The sequence below is a fragment of the Cupressus sempervirens genome, chromosome 2, assembly GCF_028749045.1.
Source record: "Cupressus sempervirens isolate cs-2001-9-10 chromosome 2, ASM2874904v1, whole genome shotgun sequence".
Lineage (NCBI taxonomy): Eukaryota > Viridiplantae > Streptophyta > Pinopsida > Cupressales > Cupressaceae > Cupressus > Cupressus sempervirens.
This window is the reverse complement of record NC_143119.1, coordinates 79720782-79733204: the sequence shown is the minus strand read 5'-3', so window position 1 is coordinate 79733204 and position 12423 is coordinate 79720782. Positions and strand designations below refer to the sequence as shown.

General features: G+C 34.9%; 1 pseudogene; it reads left to right on the top strand.

Annotated features, from left to right (window-relative positions):
- LOC149571134 (uncharacterized) overlaps positions 1-4063 on the top strand; it is a 158234-nt pseudogene extending 154171 nt beyond the window's left edge.
- The last annotated feature ends 8360 nt before the right edge of the window (positions 4064-12423 follow it).

Sequence of the window (12423 nt, the reverse complement as noted above, 5' to 3'; positions counted from 1 at the left end):
CACCAACACCCCCCCTTAAGTGCAAGTTAGGGGAATGCCCTTAAGCTTACGCAATCTAGGATGAAAATGCAAGATGGGTCCCGGCTACTAGGCCATGTTAGGTACCCATGTACATAATGATATGCAATCTCCCATAAAGCGGGGAAAGAGGGAAAACCTCATGGGAAAAACCCTCCCCCAAAAAGAGAGATAGATAGGATGCATGGATGGATGGAGTAATCAAGACCCCCCCATTATGACATACATCCAATATATACATAAGAGAATGATAGAAGGAAGAGAGACAGAATGGGCTCCCCCCCCCAAAGAATAATGCCAAACAGTGAATACTCCAATGAAGAAGCTGATCCAAGACTGCAGAATGGTGTTCCTCCCCTTAGGAAGAAACAATGCCAAGGGTACAAATGAGATGCTTCCGCTGTGTGTGGAAAGAATCCCATGGATAAGTGATGTCTCTGAAACCTGCTCATCTGGCTGAAGAACCTGTCCCAAAGAATTGTCTGTCCCTGCAACTGATGAAGAACCCTGCTGCAATTGCTGATCATAAGTATCCACATTCACTTCAACCTGTAAGGATCGATCATGTAGAGAATGAAAAAAAGAGTCTGAAACTCTCATGACAACTGAAGAAGGTAATTCTGCATCAAGAAGAAGAGGCAGATCATGAATACTGTCCCCCAAATCTGTCACTGAACCTGTATCTGGAAGACTGAATGTACCCTGCTATTTTGGACCTATCACTGTGGCGATGTATGCATGCGGACTGAACTGATGAAGTGACCTCTCACTGTATCTGTCGACAGAACTCCACGTGTCTGAAGCTGTTGAAGCACTATCGCTGGTGTCACTATCAGTATCCATACTATATGATGTGTGAAGAGGAGTAGAGAACAAGCTCGGAGAACTTTCCTAAAAATGTACATCCTTCTCCACAAAAATCTGATGTGTCTCAGGATCAAGAAGTCTATATGCCTTCACACTGTCTTCATAACCAATGAAAGTACAAGGCCGAGATGTCTGTGCCTTGCGACCCCTGGAAGATCTGTTTGCCCAAGCAGGACAACCGAAGACTCTGAAGTGTGTCACAATAAGTTTTCTACCACACCATGCCTCAAAAGGAGTTTTTCCATCTAAGGCGGGATGAGAAGAATGATTAAGAATGTGAGTGGCACTTGAGATTGCTTCGACTTCTAATGATGGATCTAGAGACTTGGCATGAATCATGCAACTTGCCATAGACTTAAGAGTTCAGATCCTCAAAGATGCAACATCTGTCTTATGCGAATGGAATGCTGAAGGAATCTGAAGATCAATGCTCTCATGTCTGCAAAAATCCTTAAGTCTTCTGTTCACATCCATGTTTCCATTATCCATGCGGAGTACTTTGATGTCCTTTCTGGATTGACATTCTACATGAGCCTTGAAGTTGAGAAATGCGTCCAAAACTTCACCCTTACTATGCAGAAAGTAGACCCAAGTGAACCTTGAAAAGTCATCAACTAAGGTAAGTATGTAGCGACCCTGGTTGAATGCAAAAGGACCTACTAATACCATGTGAACCATTTGAAGAACACTTGTTGCTCTAGAAGACTTCCCTCTTTGGAACTTCCCCTCTGGATGCATATCCACTGAATCTGATGAACACTTACCCTTAGAAAAGTTGATTTGAGGTAGACCTTTGACCATTTGATATGTGCAAAGTTGTTGAAGATAGCGATAGTCAAGATGACCATACCACTCATGCCATAATTGCATGTTTGAATGTGATTGAGATAACAAGGCCTTTGAAGGAGTCTTGGATACAAAATGTGAGAAAGAGTACAACCTCTTGTGATCATTCACTTTCCCTACTGCAACCAAGGAATTATCTTTAAGACCGTGCACTTGAACTGAGTCAGGAAGGAACTCAACTCTATGTCCATCTCCGAGGGAAGTAATTTGGTAGATTGAAAGGAGATTTGAACTTAGGTTTGGAACATAGAGAACCTCTTGAAACTCTCCATTTTCCATTTCCACGTTTCCTTTTCCTTCAACTTCCATTTTGTTATCATTCCCCATGAAGATGTGTGGTACCCTTGAGCTATTCAATGAAGAAAATTTCCCCTTTGAAGAACCCATATGATATGAGGCACCTGAGTTAAATATCCATTCCTTCGAAGAGTTTACATTTGCCATGAGTGCTTGCCCTTTGTTCTTTGAATCGGAAGAAGATCCCTTCTCCTTGTAAGCATTAGACAATGGAACATTATGTTTCTTCATGATGTTGGTCAATTCATCAATCCTTTTAAGATAGCAATCATGCTCTTCATGACCTGTTTTCTTGCAATAAGCACACTTCTTCTTCTCCTTATTATTGTTGTCCCCTTTCTTGTTGGAATTCCAGGACTTGCCTTGTTGATTAGATTGAGGTGTTGTCTTTTTTGTATCCTCAGATTTGCTCTTCCATTTCTTCTTACCCTTTCCTTTGTTTGAAGATTGTCCAGCTGAATGTTGAGAACCCTCATTGGCCACCAATGCTTTGGTCTGAGGTGATTTGAGAATCCCCATTGTTTTCAACTTCTTTTCTTCATCATCCAATAGTTTAGCATATTCATCAAAAGTTACTTTCTTGTAGGCAGACCCTAAGGTAGTCTTTGATGTGTTAAAAGAAGAGACAAATGTGGAATATTCGGATGGCAACTTGTTGTGAATAAGATAGATCAGTCTGTCATCTTTGATAGAATTCCCACAATCAGTAAGCTTTGTCCTTAATTCATTCACCTTGATGATGAAGTCCTGTATTGAGTCATACGACTTAGGATCTAAGGAAACTAGCTCATCTTCTATTTTGAACACATCTTCTTCTGACACTTTACCATAAAGGTTTTCGAGGGTATCCCAAGCTTCCTTGGATGTAGTACATTTTATGATTTGATACATGATCTTATCATCTACCCCCAAACATATATCACCTAGGGCTTTCCTATCCATGGCTACCCATTCAGAAAGTTCACTTGTTGATACATTATCACCTGCTGGTTTAGGAAGAGTACCATCTACATATTGTGAAACTCCATTATGCATTAAGTGATACAACATTATTATAGACCATGTAGCATAGTTATGAGGAGTTAACTTAGGAAACTTAAAGTTGCCCATGATGCAGAAAAATGAAAGAAATTTGCAGAAAAGAGAGAACACAACACCAAGAATACCCCCCCTTTTCACTAAATCAAGAAACCCCCAAAAATAGATGCTTTGGGCACTTTATCAGTAGTGCGATTACAATGGGCCACTTGCCAAGTTTGGCCTTTGTGGACTTCTAATTTTTCTTGTTACAACTTCTCAATAGAGTATAAATCTGAAACTTTACAATGTGCTACAATACTGAAGCAATACAAGGCAAAGAAAGGCCCTATTCTGAAAGTAACAATTTTGTCCACATAACACTATAATCTGATGCCAGATCTGGAAAGTAGACGAAAAAATACACACTTTCAAAAAAAATAGAACCTGTTTTTGACTCCAGATGTGCCCGTACGGAGCAGTTGAAGTTGCAAAATGCAGGATTATCCAGGTACAGTCACCAAAAAATGCAAATTCTGAAATATCCGTACACCAAAACCAAAAACTAGTTGCACCATTGAAAAATTTAGAAAATTTTACCCAATTTCAAAAAAAATTGCACCTGATTTGGAGTCCGGATGTGCGAGTTATGGCCTCTTGAAGTCGGACTGCCAAAACCAAAATCAAACTGGTGAGGGGTTGCACCAGCAAAAGATGGGGTTAAATTTGACGGTCATACGGCTGTCGTAGCAGTTATAAAACGGCTAGGTTTGACATCCAGACAGGCGTCAATTTTAGGCTCGTGAAATGATGATGTCAGCAAGAAACTCGGCCACCTAGATGATGTGGCCTTCCGTACTGTACAGATCATACGAAATTGTTGACATGTGCAGGGGATGTGGATAATAGTCAGATGCTGACTGGGCAGGCTCGGCGCAGGCGTGGCAGAGGAGACTGTGTAGACGAATCAACTGATGCCACGTGGCGCTGGCGGATTGGTCCCCGTGTTGGAGGTTGAACAGACCCTGCCAAAAAATCGATGTCAGATTTCATTTGCGGTTGTTCGGGACTGCAGAAGGGTTGCCGGGAATGTGGGAATTAGTCCTACATTCGTTGGGAAAGCGGAATATGTGCTTTATAAAATGAAACTCCCACAAGATCAATGCATGTGAAAAGTCCGCCGGACTTTGGGCGTGGCCGTAGAATGAAAATCTCCCGCCGGTTGTGTTGTTGCCGGATCCTGGTCTGAAGTGAGGTATCAGACGGTATTTCACAGGCGCGGGCAATTATTAAAATCGGACCCGCAGAAATAAAGATAAAAAACCCTGCTTGTGACTGCCGGAATTTCGGGGGTATGGCCACGGGAAAAATATTGAAGCCCGCAGATTAATATTAAACCCTGTGATAATATAATATATCCGCCAAATACAAAGAGCTGAGTTGGGGTTTGACTGCCCAGTTCGGCAAAATTTTTATTGCTTCCTATTAAATTTCGAAAATAAAATTCGAAAAAACACTCAGATAGGAAGGAAAATAAAATACAAAGAGTAAATTAATGTAGATCTGAACATAAATTAATCAGATCACATAAAACGATCATACCCAATTGCAAATCGGTGCCTTCCGGTGCCAGTTTGCAAAAAAAATTTTGCCTCACGATCAACTTTCACCCAATATAGATGAGTTTATAGTCAATCTTCACCGATTCAGTGCTCCGGACACAATGGAGAGGTCAGATCTGGCTCTAGATGCTCCCAATTTCTGCGGATCCTCCGAAATTGATGTGCTGAAGCATGTAAGGTCTCGAACGGCTACGTGATGAGAATTCTCCTCAGCTCTGATACCATGAAAGAATTTGGCTTAGGCCAGAATTCACCCAAGAACAAAAGAACTCAACAATAGCACACAGTAGACCAAAATAGGTAGAGTATGATCAGAATGATGATATTCATTCAATAATGGATAAAACCAACATATTATGAGTACACTAGGAGTGCCTGAATATAAAGGCCTCAGGAGAGCTTCTAGAATGCCTAGAAGTTAGCACCATGACATGTCATACAACCAGGCACATGTCCACCAGATATGGATTATCCTCCATTAAGCACATGAATAAGTGCGATGATGTGAGGATAAGACTACAATGGTGTAGCGCAGAAATCAGTGGAGTAGACAACATGTGCTAAATGAGGAGTGCGGAAAATTGTGTTGTCACCATAACAACTAAGTAAATGATGCATACTCCTATGTTGTAGACACCATGTGCCTAATTAGAGTTGCGTAACTCAATGAGAGTTCACAATCTCCTAAGTGTCTCACCTAAAATAATAATAAAATAATGCAAAATAATTAAATAATGCATTAACCTAAGTAAAACTTAAGTAAGTGTAATAAGTAAATACTTCTTTACACCAGCACAAACTAATCTGATTGAAAATGTTAAACAAGGTTTCAGAAACATAGAAAAATACTCTTGAACTAAAGATAAGTCTCTAGCAAGAAAATAGATGTTGATGTCTATTGTAAATAAGAATATGACCCAAAATAGACAAATATAGTGAATTTCATCTGAAATGGGTTTTAGTAAGAAAACAATGAGAAAATATGTTAAGAGAAGATTAATTGTGGATGACTGTACAATGGAGGGAAATTGGGCAATCATGTGTAGAGCACCTCATTTTGATAGGATTGAAGAGTCACTAAAAAATTTAGTCATATCATTTTGGGTTGATAACACTCATCCTTCATTAAATAGTAGAGATGTTATCAAGCATAGGATTGCATCCAATCAATATGAACATCATACAAAACATTGGTTGGACACAACACAACATGAGTTATATGTGTTGATTTGTAGTGAACATCCTAATGTAAAAGTTAGGCAAATGTTGTTTGAGAAATTGAAGCCATACTTTGTGAGGTCAAACAAAGTGTTTGAAACATGTTGTTGTCGTCATCATATTGAGTTTGATCTCCACTATCATGTATTTCAAAATTTTATAGAAGACACATATGGTTTTCATGTTGCTCCTCCTAGTAGGATAAGTGAGTTTATATCATCCATTCTATATGAAAAAATAGATTATCCAGCTGGTCAAATAAATTGCATCAAAGGATTATGCGAAACATGTGGTGAATTGGCTCTATTTCCTTTGAAAATTGAAAATATTGATGCAACAAAAAAATTGAATTGAAAAAGTTACAAGTATGTCAAGAATGAAACAAAGTTGGAAAAAGAGACAAAAAGGTTGGAATATGTTGAAGAGGAGTTACGTGTTCTAATATTTATGGAAAAATTTAAGAATTTGATTCAAACTTATATTTGTCACATATTTTGTACAAGGTGGCAAGCACAACAATTTCAAACTTTGAGAGATAATTTCCCACTTGGAATGATTGTATGAGTTGTTGATTTTATAGAGAACTATTCCTTTGTTCATCACAAAGAAATTCAATTAGATTATTTCATTTCTGAGAAGGTCACTATTATGGTACATGTTTTTTATAGACATGCATAATTAGATTTGGATGGTGTTCAGAGTATAGTTCAAGAACGAGTAATTAAAAAGGAATATCATTTCTATATAAGTGATGATAAAGAACATGACATTCACTATGTCAAACATTGCTTCAATATCTTCATTTCTTATTTGAAAGAAAGAAACATAAATGTTGATAAACATTATGTTTGGTTTGATGGATGTACCGCACAATTCAAATCATCTAGACCATTTTATGCATTATGTAGATATCATCGCAATGAGAATATAAAACACATATAGAATTTCTTTAAGAGTGGTCATGAAAAAGGTGAACATGATGGTGTTGGAGCTTGCATCAAATGTGCTCTACAAAAGTATCAAATGAATTATCAGGGAGTTCGTGTAAATGGTGCACAAGATGTTGTCGAATGGTGTAAGACACATTTTGCATTAGATGAGGTCGGGACATCATCAACAACGAGTCGACAGGTACCATATAGAGTCTTTTGGGAGATAACAGGTATGGATGTGTACATTTGTTTAATTTTTATGCAATTAAGTTATACAATTTTATTGTTAAGTTTTCTTTTTCAATTTGTTGAAGTTTAAATTTTAAATTTTCCATATTTTCAATTTATTGAACTTTCAAGTGTTAATAGAAAAAACATGCATGGTTGTAAGAGGATAGAAAACACATGTTCCTTACATTCAATCATGAGTATAGATAATTGCAATTAGACATTGAAGACAAGAGAATATTCATGTTTTTGTGATAGTTGCATTGATGAAGATTATGAAGAATGCATCAATCAAGCACCTGGATATATAGGTGCATGGATTTTGGTACCACTTGATGTTACTGATACATTTGATAAAGATGATAAAATTTTTGATGATATTCCATTCATTTCTAATGATTATAATCATATCTCTAGATTGGTAAAAGTGGGAGAGTATCATAAAAATTAATTTTAACAAGTGTTATTTAATTATCAATTTGAACTGTCTTATATATGTACTGTACACATACACATGTATACTTGTTATGTAGGAGATATCTTTTCTGTGATTGCTGAGCCTAAAAATTATGAAGGTGTTAGTTATTATTTATTGCGATGTACTACAGAGAGGAAAAAGTTATATGACCCTGAAGAAAGTGATGGAATGTTGTTCCCCATAGGTAACTTTATATGAATAAATAAATAAATAAATAAATAAATACATTATATATATATATATATATATATATATATATATATATATATATATATATATATATATATATATATATATATATATATATATATATATATATATATATATATATATATATATATATATATATATATAAAATTTTAAAATACTTAAATTTGTGGTGCAGGTTCTGTTGTGATAGAGGGAACATATTTGAAGCAACACAAAATAGTCCAACATGGAATACACGTTGTTGATTATCAACCTAACAACAAGGTTTTACAATAGCCACCTGGTCGTTACTACCAGGTTTTGTCTACATCCAGTCAAAGTTAAGTATGCACATTGCAAGTGGAGACTAGATAGTGAAGATCATGAGAAGATATTACATGTTATAAGTGTACATCATGGTTGAACTAACATTTGAGATTTATTTTATAATAATTTGAATATCAACTTATTTTCAAACTATTGAATTTCATCTTGAATTAAATGTGTTTTCAATTGTATGATCATACTCTTAGTTATCATTAATTTATTAAAAAACTATATAAATTAATAATATTAATTGTACCATGGATTAATTTAATATTTTAACAACTTGATATATTAATAGGCTAAGTTAGTTTGCACTTACACAATCATTATCTATAGATACATGTATCAAAGATAATTTAATATGTCAAAATTCTTAAATATCAACTTCTTTTCAAACTATTGATTTCATCTTGAATTAAATATGATTTTAATTGTACGATCATAAGTTTTTAATTATCATTAGTTTATTAAAAAACTATATAATTTAATAATAAATTAATTCCATAAGTTAACTTTTTTTTTCTAGCTACTAAATTTCATAAGTGAATTAAATGTGCTTTTAAAATTGTAAGATTAATAAGATCATCTAGTTAGATCATTAGTTTATTAAAAAACCATACATTTTAATGTTAGTTTATTACATCTACGGTCATACTCTTAGTTTAAATTAGTTTAAATTAATATGTTTTTAAATATTATATCTTGTAAAAGTTTTCTAAAATAATGTATTGGCTTATCTAATTAACATATTTTTATCCGAACATAAAACTAATATTTATCTTTAGCAGGTTAGTAATTGATAATTTAAGAAATATGTTATCTTTCTAACTTTTTACTAATATATTTAACAAATTTGTATCTTTATTCCTATTAATTGATTTACCAAATTTACGTATCTTTAGTCCTACTAATTGTTTATTTCATATAATGATTACAAATAAATATAATGTTTTAAATTTATTTAATCTAAATCATTTGAGTTAATTTAGTAGTTTTAAGCACCTATATTAATTCAATTCAATCACCCTATAAATTATTATTAGTTTTGAAATTTTTTAATTAGGTTTATAGAGATCAATTTGGAACTTCTTTGACTATTTAACTATTGAAGTAGGTATTTAGAGAAGTTAATTTAATTATTTTATAATGATGACAATAACATCTAAAGTTTAAAATCTATAATCTAAAAATTATACATGGTCTACTATAATACAAAAAAAAATAACACATGTATATATACATGTACACGTCTCAAGAACATGAACATTCTATTGCTATAATACAAAAAAAAAGACATGTACATATATATACACGTCTCAAGAATAAACATCTACATCTAATATATCTCTACAACTAAAATGCATACATATGCAAACTGTAAATCTCGAATGAATACATGCACGTAGCAAAATATAAAAGGTCATATATACATGTGACCATCTAACTAATGAAGTACTAAATAATCAAATAAATAGTGAAACATATGTATACATCTGTCATGCCAAGGTACTAAAATACACATATATGTGTATGTAAACTATCTCCAATATATAAATGCATCAAAAAATATATAAAGATCTACTGTACTACCAGAGGGACCCCTCAAGATGCATACGAATAGAATGACCCTCTGATCGAGTCTCCTGTACATCCTCTCACCGAGGCGCATCAACCAAGCCTTGCAAATATATATATATATATATATATATATATATATATATATATATCTATGTGTGTGTACATTAGAGTTCTAGATCTAAACATGTGTGTGTGTGTGTGTGTGTGTGTGTGTGTACATTCAAATTAAATATGAGTGCATACATACATACATACATACATATATATAGTTTGAAACATAAATTTAACTTTAAACAAACTATTTAAAACTTGTACCTGAGCACTACTGGGTGTGTCAATAGAATCATCTCTCTCACATACACGATGCCTTGAACCAACACTAGATGTAACCATGTGCTCGGTGACTTGTGCCTACATGATTTATTATAGTTAAAGATTAAATTAAATATCTATCTAAATTGAATTTTTAAATAAATTCATATTTTTTAATTTCATGTATATTTAAATTTAAAAATAAAAATTATATATATATATGTATATATATATATATACATATGTATATATATACATATACTATATATATATATATATATATACATATGTATATATATACATATAGTATATATATATATATACATATGTATATATATATGTACCTGGGTCTTCGGAGGTGGAGGATGATCAACAGACTCCGTTGTATCATCTATCGATGCAACTCCTAAAACTCTGACATCTACTAAACCACTCTCAGCACCATGTCTAACTACTAGCAATGATGAGTGAAGTGGACTGTGTAATTGGCTAGGTAATAGTGTAGAATCATTGCTGTCAAGTCAGAATAACGTCTCCATGTATGATGAAATACCCATGCTCAAACTAGTATCAATCTCAGACAGGCCTCGCAGCTACTCACCAAAATCATCAAGACCCTCAGCTATGATCCTGCCATCTTCAACGTGTATGCCTGAGTCATCTGTAGAGTGTCATGAGCCTAGTGCCAAATGCTATGAGCTACGCATAGGTGTATCATCTGTCACTAGTGTGGCAGCCTGTGTCTATGGAACTATGAGGCTCTAATGTTGTCTAACAACACCCATCACTAAGTGAACTAACATCCCCTATGTATTAGAAATGTAACTGATAATCTGCAACATATCCTCAAAAAAATACAATGCCAAATCCATGTGTCTAATGTATTGAAAGAGCATGAACATCACCTAGTAGTGGTAGCCCAACAACTCTATATGCATCATCAGAGGAGGTGCCTGAAGTGCTACTAGATGCCTTTGAAGATGGTCGACTAGGTGGATGAGAACATCAACTATGAATATAATGACCAATAGAATCAGATGTGATACTAGCGGCCACAGATGCAATGTGTCCAATAGTGTCAATTGCTCCCCTCTGGTGAGCAATGACAACTCTATCTTCTATAGGCGCATGTGCTACAGTCATGAGAGGCTATCTTTGTCCAACACACTATCTGACATCTAGAGGTGGCAAATGATGTGCACTGCGATATTGGTCAAGATTTGTGATCTGACCATGCCCTTGTCCAAAATAATATGGAAGGTCCAAGTTTTTGATGTTGAACCCCATAAAAAACTTAGCGTACAACTACTATGCAAAATAAAAAGGTATCTGGTTGTTATTAGGATAATGACCATGTGCAGCTAAAAACTGAGGATAGATCATGCTAGCAATAATAGGATCTTTGCATTGTGTGACTCAGTAGCCTCTCACCCTACCCCATGCTCCCTCATATCCTAGAAAGAGATCTCTTTTGATGATGTCTTTGGGGGCCACCCTCTTGACATCATCAAAAGATGTATCTCCTAAAATCTCATCCCTAAGATCCCTAGATATGAAAGCTAATATGTTAGGAGTAAATGAACGGTGAGCTCTAAATCTAGCTGTCAGATCCTGTAAACTCCTACATATAGTAGCACATATGTCTTTATAAAGACCATCATTAGAGGACAATATAGACTGTTGTAGTCTAGCAACCTCCTGCTCTGAAAATGCAAATAAAGCATCGATATTGATGCATGGAGGTGGTGCAATAGGACATCTAGCAGGAGCTATAGGTGTAGCCTGACCTAGAACAAGAGCCACACTAGGAGCCATGCCAAGACCTACACCACCTGGAGTTGCACCAAGAGCTACACCAGGAGCTAGAACATGAGCTACACAATGAGCCCTACCTCGAGGTACACCATGAACCCCACCACGAGCTGTAGCACAAGCCCCACCACAAGCTGCACAAGGAGCCAAAATAGGAACTACATCAGGTGCTACAAAAGGAATCGCATCAGGTTTCATAGCTTGAGTCGTAGTAGGAATTGCATCAGGTGTCGCACTAGAAGCCGCAACAAGCTGATTGTGTGAAGCCATATCTATAGAAATCTATCAAGAGCTAAGTCTACTATACACACAAATTTTTATTTTTAATTAAAAATTATACATGTAATTGAATGTACATCACACATGTCTAGATAATCTATAACATGTACATATGATCTGATAAAATTTAAATATATGATTGAATGCATATACATGTACATGAGAGTTAGAGTTAGAGTTAGAGTTATTTAGGGATAATCAAAACTTGCTAATATGAAAAATTTAAAAGTTTGAACAATTCAAAATATTTCTTGATTTCATGTGATAATCTAAGTAAATTTATTTTGTTGAGACATCATGTGTGGTGTCACAAAGGTTGGTCACATGTGAATCCTTCTAAATTTAGTCTAAACATGCGTAATTAATTATAAATTTGAACACATTGGTCCATAAACCATCAATT